This window comes from Triticum aestivum, chromosome 2A (genome assembly GCF_018294505.1).
Source record: "Triticum aestivum cultivar Chinese Spring chromosome 2A, IWGSC CS RefSeq v2.1, whole genome shotgun sequence".
NCBI classification, from domain to species: domain Eukaryota; kingdom Viridiplantae; phylum Streptophyta; class Magnoliopsida; order Poales; family Poaceae; genus Triticum; species Triticum aestivum.
In genome coordinates, this window is record NC_057797.1 from 609,399,424 (window position 1) to 609,413,444 (window position 14,021).

The following is a 14,021-nucleotide window of genomic DNA, read 5'->3' on the forward strand; positions in this document are numbered from 1 at the left end:
GGAAGAGGAGGGAGAGGACTAGTCAAACCTGACCAGTGGGCCCCCTGGACCCACTGTCAGTGACCCACCCCGCCGCCACGCGTGTTAAGTGAAAGCGTAAAACCCCAAGTACGTAACCCCTACTTAGAAAGCGTATTCGTGGCTGAAACGTTTTCTTTTTGTTTTATTTTTAAAAACAGATTTTGACCAGAACTTTGACTGGTTATATTTTTTTAAATATAACTCCAAATGAATTAATTCTTTTTCCTACATCTCTCAAATATTGTCTAGTTTATTTTAAGATTTATTTGAAAATTTTCCAAACAACTTTTTTGTACTGTTTTTGAAATATGTGTTATTTGCATATTCTTGAAAATAGGATTTTTGGGAGAGAAAGAAGCTTTCAAAAATTTTGGAAAGCACCCCCCACCTCTCCACACCATGAAGGCAAGCATCTTGAACCCTGGCATAATATTTTTGATGTGTTGGTTGACACGATTATAACACCACCTTATTTAGGAGAACTCGTTATTTTATGTGATGATGCGATCATTTGCATGAATGCATATTAGTGATTTCCTTGCTGTTGGAAATGAATATACATGTGATGGTAATCATCCTCATGTGCCTTGCATGCATGCCGGAAAGGAACCCGGGAAAGCCTCTGCCTTGGGTAGGCGTGAGCTTGTCGTCGGTCTCCGTCGGGACGGTTATGTCCGGTATGGCATAGTAAGGTATAATGGGTGGTGATTCTGTTGGTTGAAATATATTTGTTATACATGTCATGCAGGGAACTTATAAGCCTCCAGAGTCAGCCGTAGATCGAGTCTTGTTCCGGTAACCCCCATACTTTTTTCGTACTGCCACTGGTCCCTACCGTAGGTGGGGTATGGTTCAGTAAGTTGTTAACCCTTGTCTTGGCACACACCGTACAGAGAGGCCATGGTGGAAGATACCGGTTGTAGCCGGTAGGCATGCGACCTGGTCCGGGGGCATGGGTGTATCCGGTTGGGACCGAGAGGGGGGCACCCCTTAGAGCGCGCGATAGAAATTTGATCCCATGCTACGCGAGGTTGTAGCCTCCCCACTTAGAGTTTTGCTTAACAGGTGTTATGGGTGATTCCAGACACGAGTAAAAGCCGGTTTGTGCAAGTCAGGTGTGTTTCAATTAAAAGACCGTAGACGGAATTAGTCTAATGGACTAAAGGAATCCGTTACTCGTGGGTAAAGAGTACACTCTCTGCAGAGATATTAAACCTATTCGAATAGCCGTGTCCATGGTTAAGGACTACAGTCTGGGATGGGTCAAGTGTCGGTCTTAGTGTCGGTCTTCGGAGGAGAAACTACTAAACCCGAATATTGATTATGACTTGTGATATATGATGGTTATGATTATTATCTTTATGGACTAACCGTTTGCATTGTTTGAAATAATGAATATCCCTGGGACGGTACCACCCCCTGGATATTCACTATGATTATGTTTATATATATAAGCCCTTTATGAGGCGTCGCTCAGACGCCCGACTGTGGCAGGTTCATTATTTCATTTACTTATAAGCCCTTTATGTGGCGTCGCTCAGACGCCCGACTGTGGCATGTTTGTTATTTCATTTTCTCATAAGCCCTTTCTGTGGCGTCGCTCAGACGCCCGACTGTGGCATGTTTGTTATTTCATTTTCTCATAAGCCCTTTATGTGGCGTCGCTCAGACGCCCGACTGTGGCATGCTTGTTATTTTATTTACTTTATAAGCCCCTTACGTGGTGTCGCTAAGACGCCCGACTGAGGCATACTCACTTTTACTATCCTTTCGAGACGTCGCTTCAGACATCCGATCGGTGCATTTTATTTCTATTCTATCACTGCTTATTCATGTTGCATGAAAATAACCTGTTTGCATGCATCAAGATTTTATTTATGACTGACGATGTGATCATTGAATATTTCAGTGTATGTTGATCAGTTATATTATACCTGTGTTCTAAATGTTTGCGAGTACATTCAAAGTACTCACTGGCTTGTCCCTGGCTATTGTCTTGGCCAGATGGCTTGCTTGGAGAGGAGCGTGGCGATGACAGCCTCGGGACCTAAGCAACGGTGATAGCAGCCTCGCGAAGATAGGAGTTAACCTGGTCAGCTGTTCCTGTGGGAAATGGAGTCCCATAGACCATGGTGATCCACAAACCGCTTCCGTCCTCAACCACTAGAATTCATTTGATGTACTCATAGGCCACAATGGTCTTGTACTATATATTTTGCACTTTTGCTTGGAATTTCTGTAACAAGTTGGTGCCTCATCAGCTAACAGTAATCCTAGGGCTGGTGAGCACAACGGCCCCTTTCTGGAATTTAATATCCGGAAAAACCGGTCGTGATAATTATGGATAAAAGCATTATGAATAACAGTAAGAAAACATGATGCAAAATGAACGTATCAGACAACATCACGGAGGGGTTCACCACTTCCATTGGTGCCTCTCCGATGATGCATGAGTAGTTCTTTGTAGAATTTCGGGTCCGTAGTTAGTAGCTAGATGGCTTCCTCTCTCTCGTTTGATTCTCAATACAATGTTCTCTTGGAGATTCATGTGATGTAACTCTTTTTTCGGTGTGTTTGTTGGGATCGGATGAACTTTGAGTTTATGATCAGATCTATCTTTTTATCCATGAAAGTTATTTGAGTTTCTTTGATCTCTTATATGCATGATTGCTTATAGCCTCATATTTCTTATCCGATATTTGGGTTTTGTTTGGCCAACTTGATCTATTTATCTTGCAATGAGAAGAGGTGCTTTGTAGTGGGTTCGATCTTACGATGCTTGATCCCAGTGACAGAAGGGGAACCGATACGTATGTATCATTGCTACTAAGGATAAAACGATGGGGTCTATTTCTACATAAATAGATCTTGTCTACATCATGTCATCCACTACAAAAAAATACACTTCTGTGATGATACTTGTTTGTCACAGTAGGTCGCATTTTCTGTCATGCATGTACATCCATGACGATTTTATGACAGAATCAAGATAGTCATACCTGTGTTGTCGTAGAAGTGTTCCATGACATTACCAAAATTATCATCACGGAAGTGTCCACTTCCATGACGATAAATCCTGCGTCACAGAAGTGCTTTCGTCAAGGGTGACCGACACGTGGCATCCACCATAACGTAACGCTGTTAAGCTATCGGGTCGGGTTTTGGATCCGATAACCCGTTAACAACCCCGACCAATGGGGATTTTCCACGTGTAAAATCATCATTGGCTGGAGGAAACACGTGTCGGCTCATCGTTGGGACAGATGTCATCCACTCATTGGACAGAAGGTGCCTATGATACGTCGACATGTGGCACGGCCCAACAGAGGCCCATTCCTGTGAAAAGGCCAGCCCGTTTGACTTGGTCAAAAGGTGGCGGGCCGGCCCATGTAAATCCTATTAACGGCCTATTCGCATATAGCCCATTTACAGCCCGCTAACCCAAGGCCCGTTACGCCCTATCTGAATTTGGCCTAGTAGCATCATTTGGGCCACCCAATATGATTCCAGCCCATTTTCACTTCTGGCCCATGTATGGCCCATGACGTATTTCGGCCCATGTGAGGCCCTATGTAACTCTTGGCCTATTAACGGCCCGTGGTGAAACTGGCCCGTAATGAACAGTGTATCACTTTACACCCATTAACGGCCCGTGGTGAAACTGGCTCGTAATGAACAGTGTATCACTCCATACCCATTAACGGCCCATTATTCCGTTGGGCCATTTCCAGCCCATGTTATCTTTCGGCCTTCTCAGAGCCCATTTATTCTTGGGCTCATTTCCAGCATTCGTTTACTTACGGCCTGTTACTATCATTTTCTGCTTGTGGGCCAAATTCAGCCCGTGGTTACAGTCGGCCCGTTTGTGGTCCATTAATACGTTGGGCCGTTTTCATAGCGTCATCAAATACGGCCTATTAAAGATGGCCTATTATGGTCGGCCCATGAACGGACGATTCCAACTCTAGCCCGTTTACGAACATAATGCGGTCTGTTTTGCCCATGTTTGGCCAATCGATCATACGACCTGTATAAGGCCCATTGATGATACGGCCCGCAGAAGGCCCATTGTTTCTACGACCCGTAGAAGGCCCATTGTTTCTATGGCCCGTAGAAGGCCCACTGTTTCTACGGCCAGTAGGAGGCCCAGTGTCACTATAGTAAATATTAGCCCATGGTTATTGTGGCCTTGTTTTAAAAAATAGGTTATTGCAGCCACTAGCTAACCCCGGAAAAAGAACTGCAATGACTACAAGCAAACAAATAAACAAGACAACAAGGAAATAAATAAGCAAGCAACTAACGCTAGGCTATCACGGCTATTACACATATTACATCCACTAGGCATCAAAGTTCGCCACCAGTGCAAATATAGGGAACAAAGCAGCATATCATATACACTGGTTGTCAAAGTTGGCGACCAGCTCAAATAAACGCCGCAGCAAAACAAATCCAGAACTGAAACCACTTTAGAAGATCTCAAGAAACAATATCCTGGGTACCCATAATGCTGGCAAGATGCTTAGCAAGCTTATTAACTTTCTCTTGTTTGGCGCCTAAATCCTCCAGCACTTGCTGTTGCACCAGAAAATATGCATCTAAATTCTGCAGGGACTTCCTTAGTCCTTCAGCTTCCTGTCACAGCACATCTGATCGATGTCTTTCAACTTGAAGTTGAGACTCAAGAAGACGAACTGATTCAGGCAGCGAGTTCGAAGAGCTTGTGCCAGCAGTAGTGGCCAGTAACTCGAACACTACATCAAGACAGGACTTTTGGGTTCCCTCACTGTTGTCAAGATAGTCTTTATCAGCTTTCTTGGAGACCAACAGGGATGTCTCACTATCTTGAACCTTATCTGCATTACTTCCTTTACCATTGGATAACGCGGTACTGTTCTCCAATATTTTGTCCGCATTCTAAAAGAGAAACAAGCAGACACATCACATGTTTACCATGTTGTATATGAAACTCATTTTGGTAAATGAGTTCAGTAGTAAAGTGGACAGGATAACAGCATGAAACAAACATATATCTATGTACCATGGTCACTTTATGGTCTATATCATTCTAGTTTTTGTTGCCAAATCAAGATAGAGACACAGTTCAAATAATATTTGTTCAAGATAAAGCAGAATAGACAGAATATAAGTGTGGGTAACTATAGAGCAATAACAACACTTGTAATGTGCATCACATGAGAACATAACTGTTTATTCAATTGAAACTGAAATCAACATAGAGCAGGTTACAACAGCAAACCAGTTAAAGAAACAGGTTTAAAACATACCTGTTGTGCCATTGGAGTTTCAATTCCATCCTTCAAATTTGAAAATAGTTGGTATGAGTAAATACAGTAATGCAAGAGCAAAGGAGTATGAACCATAGCTACAAAACCTGACCTAAGAACAAATCTTCTTCTTCTTTAAGCATTGAGTTGGGATTCGAAGTGGTGGTCCTTGTGCTTTGGGCACTGCAGTTCCCTTACTAACTGCTCGTGTTTGGGTGCTCTGTGGTGGAGATGGTGTTGTGTCAACTGGAACTGGGTTACTATCTGCCGGGGTTGGGGTTAGAAGGGGTGTAGCTGGTTCTCTGTCCAACTGGGTAGGGGTACAATCTGCGAGAGTCTGGGTTATGTGTGGTGGATCTGGTCCTTGGGCAAGTACAACCGTGGTTCTATCTGCATCAACTGGTAGCACTATCTTTTCTGAAGACCGTGTTGTTACTCCCTTAGATACCGCCATCACGCTCTCCAATTCAAATGGCTGATAAACAAGAAAAGTAATTGAAACTATAGACATTGTATGATAGACAGGTGCAATGGATAGTGGGGAATAAAAGAGGGCATGAAATAATTCATATTTATGTTGTCTAACCAAACAGGATAGCATGACACAATTTCACATATATGATGGCTAACTAAACAGGATAGCATGACACAATTTCACATTATGATGGCTAACTAAAAGATGGAAAGACATAGTTCAAAATATGAGACTATGTAAACAGGATGACATGCCATAACTATATAGTGTGTTTATTAAATAGGTTGGCATGCCATAATTCACATACATTCACAGATAGAATGCTTCAAAACATGATGATTGTAAACACTAAACAGGATGAGATGATATAACTATATGATGTCTTTATTAAATGGGTTGCCATGCCATAATTCAGATAGATGATGTGTATGTACTATGTAAACATGATGGCATGATATAATTCAAATATATGATTTATATAGTAAGCAAGTAAGCAGATGGCAATCCATATATGATGTAAAAACTAAGCAATGCAAGAGAACACGCATGACAGGGGTAATATAACCCTGCCAAGTTTGAGCATATACCTCAGGGGGAAATAGGACTGGTCATCAGTCTCTGAATCCTCCTCTGAGGAGCTCCCTATAACCAGCAAGATGTCTGCTTCAGCAGGTAGCATTGTCTGCTCTGAATACCTTGTTTTCACTCCAGATACTTCCATCACCGCTTCAAATGGCTGATGCACAGGAAGAGTAGTTGAATATACAAATGTTGTCGACAAATGGAACACGTAATACAAAAAAATGATAGCATGATATAATTCACATACATGATGATTGGCTAAACAGCATGGCATTGCATAATTCACATATATAATGCCTTTGCAACAAGATAGCATTGTATAATTCACATATATAATGTCTTGCAACAAGATGGAAATGCATAATTCACATATATGGTAATTAGACACTGAATAGGTGGCATTCACACAAAGCATGTCTAAACTAATCAAAGGACATAGCAATGCGAGACACCATACGCACGATATGAGCAACATAACCCTGCCAAGTTAGAGCATACACCTCGGGGGGGGGGGGGAATAGGACTGGTCATCTGTCTCTGAATCCTCCTCTAAGGAGCTATCCGTAACTAGCGAGATATGCGCTTCGTCAGATAGCATAGTCTGCTCTGAAGACCTTGTTTTCACTCCAGAATTTGCCATCACCGTGTCAAATGGCTAATGCACACGAAGAGCAGTTGAATGTACTAACATTGTTGACAAATGTAATATGTACCGAAAAAAGGATGGCCTGATATAATTTCCATATAAGATGACTGGCTAAGCATGATGACATTGAAAAATTCACATATATGATGCCTGGCTAAACAAGATGGCGTTGCATAATTCACATAAACGATGAATACACTAAACAGATGGCATTCGCACAAAGGATGTCTAAACTAAGCAGATGACATATTTGATGTATAAAGTAAGCAATGCAAGACACCATATGCATGATATAACCAACATCAGCATGCCAAGTTAGAGCGAACATCTCAGGGGGTAAATAGGAGTTGTCTTGTCCTTCTGAATCCCCCTTAGAACAGATATCTTCCTCTCGATTACAATCCGAAATGTGTGGAGGGGGGGCTACCTTTGCGCCTACCATGGAGCGACGTCTGCATGAAATTTTATTGCCACGCAAGGCTCGTCTCTTTTGCTCTACATGTTCAGTTCCATTCTTTACAATAACTGTCATGCATAGGAATAAAACATAGTGAGATTATGTAAGGAGTGCATGCAAAAATCCAGAGTGATGGTAGCAACACGTGTATAGACCCAAAACCAGTAATAGCAGGCAGATAATGGCTTTAGTTAAAAAATACAGATAATGGCTTCTTTACTGTTTGTTTCCCACCCAACATGAAACTCATAGTAGACACCGGAGATTAACTAGATAGTAGATAGATACTATTGATAGCGGCCCCGATATGTAACCCACAACCATTTAAAAACTCAACTTTGACCATTAGTTTGGAGCTGAATCAGAGTCTAATCGGTGAACATGACGATAAACTAGCATGTAATATTAAGCGATGCATAACGTAAGCAGACACGAAAGAGTGCGACCTCTCTTGCGGACCCGTGTAGTCCTCGAGGTCATCTGCTCGGTTGATGATGGTAATGCAGTTTTCATAGCTGCCAGCGGCGGGGAAGAAGATCTGAGGCAACGAAAGACAGTCTGGAGGCCGGATCCCTGCTGTGCTGGACCCTTCTGTCGTTGGAGCAGCTGAGCTGGGGTGGACGACGGTGCAGCAGGAGTGGGACAAACCACACAAGGTTTTCTTTGACAACTATCTGTAAGAGAAGTAATTCTGTAAGGGCTCGTTTGAATTAGAGGATTCCAACAATGCAGGGATAGGAAATAGACATGAATAGGAAAGGAATGCACGTGCAAAACAGAGAATTTAAAAACATAGGATTTCTACCAATCTGGGTGTTTGATTCACAACAATTGGAAGATCACAGGATGCAAAGAAGCATGGTGAGATTAAGTCAAACCACAAGAAAATGTACGGTTATAATGCTATTATGGTACTATCTCTTAGTCTTGTGCTTCATGAATAGGAATTTGAAAAGGAGGACAAGTGAAAATTAAAATTCCTACGTTTTTTCTTTCAAGGAGACACTAAAGGAACAAATCCGTGTGCTCAGTGGACAATATATATAACATGTAGAGTAAAAAAGAGATGCAACAAGTGTACAACCTCTTTGGCGAAGCCATGTCGATCTCATCATGATTGGGTTGGCCGGTGAGGATGCTCCGGCTGACTTTGCTGTCGGAGGAGGGGAAGAAGATCTTAGGCGTCTGGAGATGGAGCCCGAGGTACTGCTCCACTGTGATGGAGGGTTTCGTCGTTGGAGCAGCTCCGGTGAATTGTACGACGCTGAGGCTGAAGCAAGACAAGAGAGACAACGAACAATGTTAACCTGAGTGGAATTCTAATAGCATCTCCAATACATGACGTAAAATACATAACCACAAAGTGCTAGATGTAAAATACATCAGCCGCTCATCTCTGAATTTTGCTGCCGAAACTGAATTTTGCTGTCGAAACTGAATTTTGCTGTCGAGACTGAAGCACTAGCAAGGTGAGGCTACACGTCGGTCGACTGACTTTTTCATCTCTGGTCAGTCGATTTTGCAGCCGTTGGATACGAAATCAAGGGCATGCGGTTGATCTTCAACCTCCACCTCCCTGAGCTGCCAGCCACCATCGGCCAAACAGCAGCCCCTCGCCACCCGCGGCCGGCGGTGCGCCGCCCCGCCCGCCCCGAAAACACTCCCCCACGCCGATCTAACACCTCCCCGGCCATCCCTCTAGGCCCCCTCGTGCCGAGCTTTTTCTCCGGCGATCCCCACGCCACCGCCCCGCCATCGTCGCCGACCACCGCCCCATCCTGAACCCTAAGATAGATAGTGGGGTACCTCTCCGGTGAGCCCCCCTTCCTGCTGTGGCTGGTTCTTCCTTCACCCCGGTGAGCCCCCCAACCCCTGAAAATCAACTGACCCAAAAGTCGATTCAATCGACTGAAGTGTAGCTAAATCGGAGCAGCATCGCAAGCAAGAGCGAGAGCAGCAGCGCGAGCATGAGCAATAGCAAGAGCAGACCAGGCAGGGGACCGAGAGCAAGAGCAGAGCAGCATCGCGAGCGAGAGCTAAAGCAGCAGCAACTCCTACTGATGTGGACGTCGCCGCCGAGGGAGCGACGCCATGGAGGAAGTGGCCGGCGACGCCGCCGTGGATGGAGCCGTGCCGTGTCGGCTCGGGACCGAGCGCTGGCAGCACCGTGAGATCTAATCAAGAAGAAAATGCGGTGATTAGTGTACAACCTCTTTGGTGGCGCCGATTAGGCCGCAGCTTCATTCGAGGAAACGGTGATGATGATGCTCTTCCGGTGGTGCAAGTGAAGACGGCGGTGTTGGAATGGAGGTGGCGCGAAAGATGAGGGGAACATCGGGGTAGCTCTTTAGAGGTGGAGGACGGGGTGGCTGAACCGGCGGAATGATGAGATCGACGACGGGTCCTCATCCGGTACGGTGCATGAGGGACATCGAGGTGTTGCTGTGGACGACGTCGTCGGGGAAGAGGCTCCAGCTGGGTGGCGGACGGAGCAGGGTGTGGGGTTTCGTCGCGGGTTTTCGCGGCCTCGGTGTACTAATGGGTGGGCGCATGGGATGGCAGCGGGGAACCATGGCTTAGAGACGCGCTTGTCCGAAATGTTGGGTAAGTTACGAAAGTACCCCCGCCGATTTGAGGCGGTTCTTTCGGTTCAGGGGTACCACGGGCATTTCGCGTGTCGGGATTTCACAGGAGGTGGGAGTTTTCGCACGTGTTGTAATTTCGGAATAGCAAGGCGTGGGTTGAGATGGAGGGAGTTGTCGGAGCACAACGAGACAAAGATATATCTTAAATATTTCGGGCTAACAAGGCGCAGGTTGAAATTTCCGGACAAGCCTAACGTGTACTGTACCAAATCAAATGCGCACTACAAATGTCATTCAAAACTTTGAATTCATGTTATGTTCAATTAAAATATTTCTCTACGTGTATAATGCATGCAACCTACTACTCAAATGAACGTTTTAGTGCATTCCAAACGTATATACTACCGCTTCAATATGAACTAAATTTGAATTCGTTTCTCTATTTGAATAAGATCTACAGTAATGATTGTTGTGAAGTCAAAGCATTTGAATTTGTTTCTTTGTTTTAATAAGATCTACAATCATCATTATTGTCAAGTTAAACCATCGTTTGTGTATTATCTTCACAGCACACCACATGATTAGTCTCGAGTTACATATGAACTATGTGTACTATATGAACTCGAACTAGATTTTTTGAATCCACTTTATTTTGATTTCAAATCACATTACATTTCTAGCTCTAGCTAGATCTTCATAATCTAAACCATGTCTCATATGTATAATGTGTTTATCACATTATGTATGGTGCCCCTCCCCCTACGCCTACAAGTATTTAGATGTGAGTTGCAAACACCACACATTACCACAAATTCAAATAAAATGTGAGAATGTTCGATAAATAGTATTGTTTAGATTGTTCAATATTTAGTTGTAAGCTGCAAACGCCACACATTATCACAAATTCAAATAAAATGTGAGATTGTTTGATGTATAGTATGGTTTAGATTGTTCGGCATTTAGCTGTGAGTTGCAAACGCCATGCCTTATCACATTATGGTATAACATGTGCACAGCACGTGTATCACCGCTATATTCATGCATGCAATGCTTAAAACACTATGATCTCCTATTCAAATATATGAATCCGCTTTCATATCAAATTGTGATCTTTGTTAGTCTCTTACACCCACACAATCCTCTAACCTTTGTAGCTACCACTAACTTCCTCTCGTGCATGCACACGCCCTCCTCGCCCTCCCCCTCCCTCGGCATTCTATCCACCGAGCACATTCATTTTTTTTCTTTAGGTCGTTCTCCCAGAGTCTCCACAACTCCTTTCCGACACACATCGATCGATAAACCTCTCCAGCGATGCCTGCCTACAACATACACACACACCTTCAATCTCCTCCTTTATGTGTCCTTGCCTCGTGTCTCTCATATGGTCAGACACATGTGTAAACTCTCGCCCCTCTTTTCATCGATCTCTCCTCCCCCTATCTAGCTAGTAGTTGGGCCTCTCGCACCACCCCTAGCTCCATTCTCTCTGTCTATCCGTATTGCTGGGCCTTATTTGCCTCTAACAAATGGACATGCACCGACCGATCTCTCGCTATACATATAGCTAGCTAGGTCCTTATAACTCGTTTTTACCCACACGTCAATCGATCTACCTCATTAGTTGTGTCTCTCCCTTCCTCCGACAAACAACAATTGATCTACCGATCTAGTTAGGTTTGCTTACCAAACACATGGTTCCCCTTCATCATCCATGGATGCGTCCCGACAGATCTATCACGCACAGGCACACACGGAAACACATCCCCACTCTTATTGATAACATTGCAGTTCCACCCTCAGTTTGTCTAGTAGGCCTCTCCCACAATCTTCGAGAAGCAACTCCATCACCCATCCAGCACTCTACCCCTCTCCCTCCCTCTCCCTCCCTCTCTCTCTCTCCTCTCTCTCTCTCTCTCTCTCTCTCTCTCTCTCTGTCCCATCATATTTCCCGTCCTTCAGTTATGTATGGATGTCGACCAATCTCCCTCAAGAAATAGCTGGGTCTCTCCTTCTCAACACATATATGAGTCGTGCTACTTCTATAGTTAGGCCTCTGCCTACCCCTCCCCCCAACCCTCCCCCCACACACTGATACATCGAGTGCTCTAGTCATGTCTCCCTGGCACACACAAACTTGACATGTGCCCTCTAACGTTCCGGTAGGCCAGTCGCCCTATATCTTTGACTTGCACACACACAATTTCGATGGCTCTCTTCACCGATCTCGCACCCACCCACTTGATCCTCTCTTCGACTCTATCGATAGCTATGACCCCTCCCTCTCTTCTCGTGGATTGCCCGACCCTCTATGTATGATATGGATAGGCCTCCATTTCACACACATTGCATGCAAAATTTTGTTTGAGATGTCATCGACACATATTCCCACAAATAATTCACGAAATCAACCCCCCACCCCACCCCCACCCCAAAACAAAAAACACTCACGAACGCGGTTTGTATCTCTCACACACACCCACGTAGGTGGGGGACGTGCACGAAGAGAAGAGGTGCATGCACGGCGCACGTACTCCCGTCTCTTTCCCAACCACACCCGCGCGAGTACACAGTGGAGCTCATTTCTGTACGAAAAAGGCAGCTCACGTGGTAATTTGGCACGTGTACTGGTTGTCCACTTGGTGGAGGGAGGATCATCTACCACGGGTGAACAAACAAATTGCGACTTGACGTGTTATGTTAAAAAAAGAGGCAAACCATGTGGGGCCTACCTTAGAGGCAAGGCTCTATACACTGGAGTACTTTTGATGTGTCTCGTCAACTCGCAGAACGAGGAGAAGCTTGCTTAGTATGTCGTCTCCCCCGTTCCTAAATATAAGTCTTTGTTGAGATTTCACCATGAACCACATGCGGATGTATATAGATGCATTTTAAGTGTAGATTCATTCATTTTGTTCCGTATGTAGTGGAATCTCTACAAAGACTTATCTACTAGTAATAGCTAGCCCCCACTACTAGGAATTCTCTATCCTCTCCTTGAGCCACATCATCAAAATTGATGTAGCAGTTAGATGAAGTAAATCAGTCCATAATAGCCGTCTGATCTAGACGTTGAGAGGCTCCGCACTAAGCCACATGCAAGCATGTAGAAATACCGTGGCATGCAAGCATGCATGTAAGTGAGCTTTTAAGTCCCATTAACATGTCAAAAAGAAAAATATAATCCCATTTTGCAGTAGGAGTTGGCTGATCTTTTTTCCTTACGTAGGATGATCTAAATGATGATGGGAGTTTATTTAGTTTGGCTACCACATTTGTCATGCGGTTATAGAGTTTTTTTAGTTCTATGAAATCGATAATTTTGCGCAGAGAGATATACCGCTGTTCTGCGGCAACGTGCGGGGACTCATCTAGTAATATTTAGGAACGGAGGGAGTACTATGTAAAGAGTTAGGTGTCGCACGATGATAGTGTGAGGTGGGCCATGTAATCACTGAGCCTGCGTGTTTTCACTGCTCTTGCATGCCTCCGCTGTAAGAATGGAGAAAATTGTAATCTAGTAGTAGTACCCCCTTTCGCCGAAAGCGTGGGACATCCAGCAGTCCTACCACCTCAGTAATAAAGACCAATGAGCCGTCAAATCACATAGACCCAGCAGTAAGTTGGACGGACGAAGCAACCATCACTCTTGCGCCAGTGAGAGGTCGCGCCCGCTCTGCCCGGGCATGAATGCGGCATCGATTCTTTGGAGCGGCACTGTCCGTTTCGGGCGAGAAGCGTGCACGGGCGATGGAGGGGCTTTGGGTGGGCCAGGCTGGTCAGGAGCGGGCGTGGCAGCTGTCCGCATGTCCCTACCGGACATGCCCGGAAACGAGAAGATGCACTGACTCTCGCGGCTAAAATCGTACACTACACAACATCTCTCTGTAGGAGTAGGTTGATATGTCGCTCTCTCTAACACACACATGCTGTTAAACACACACACACACACGCACCTTGGTCCCGT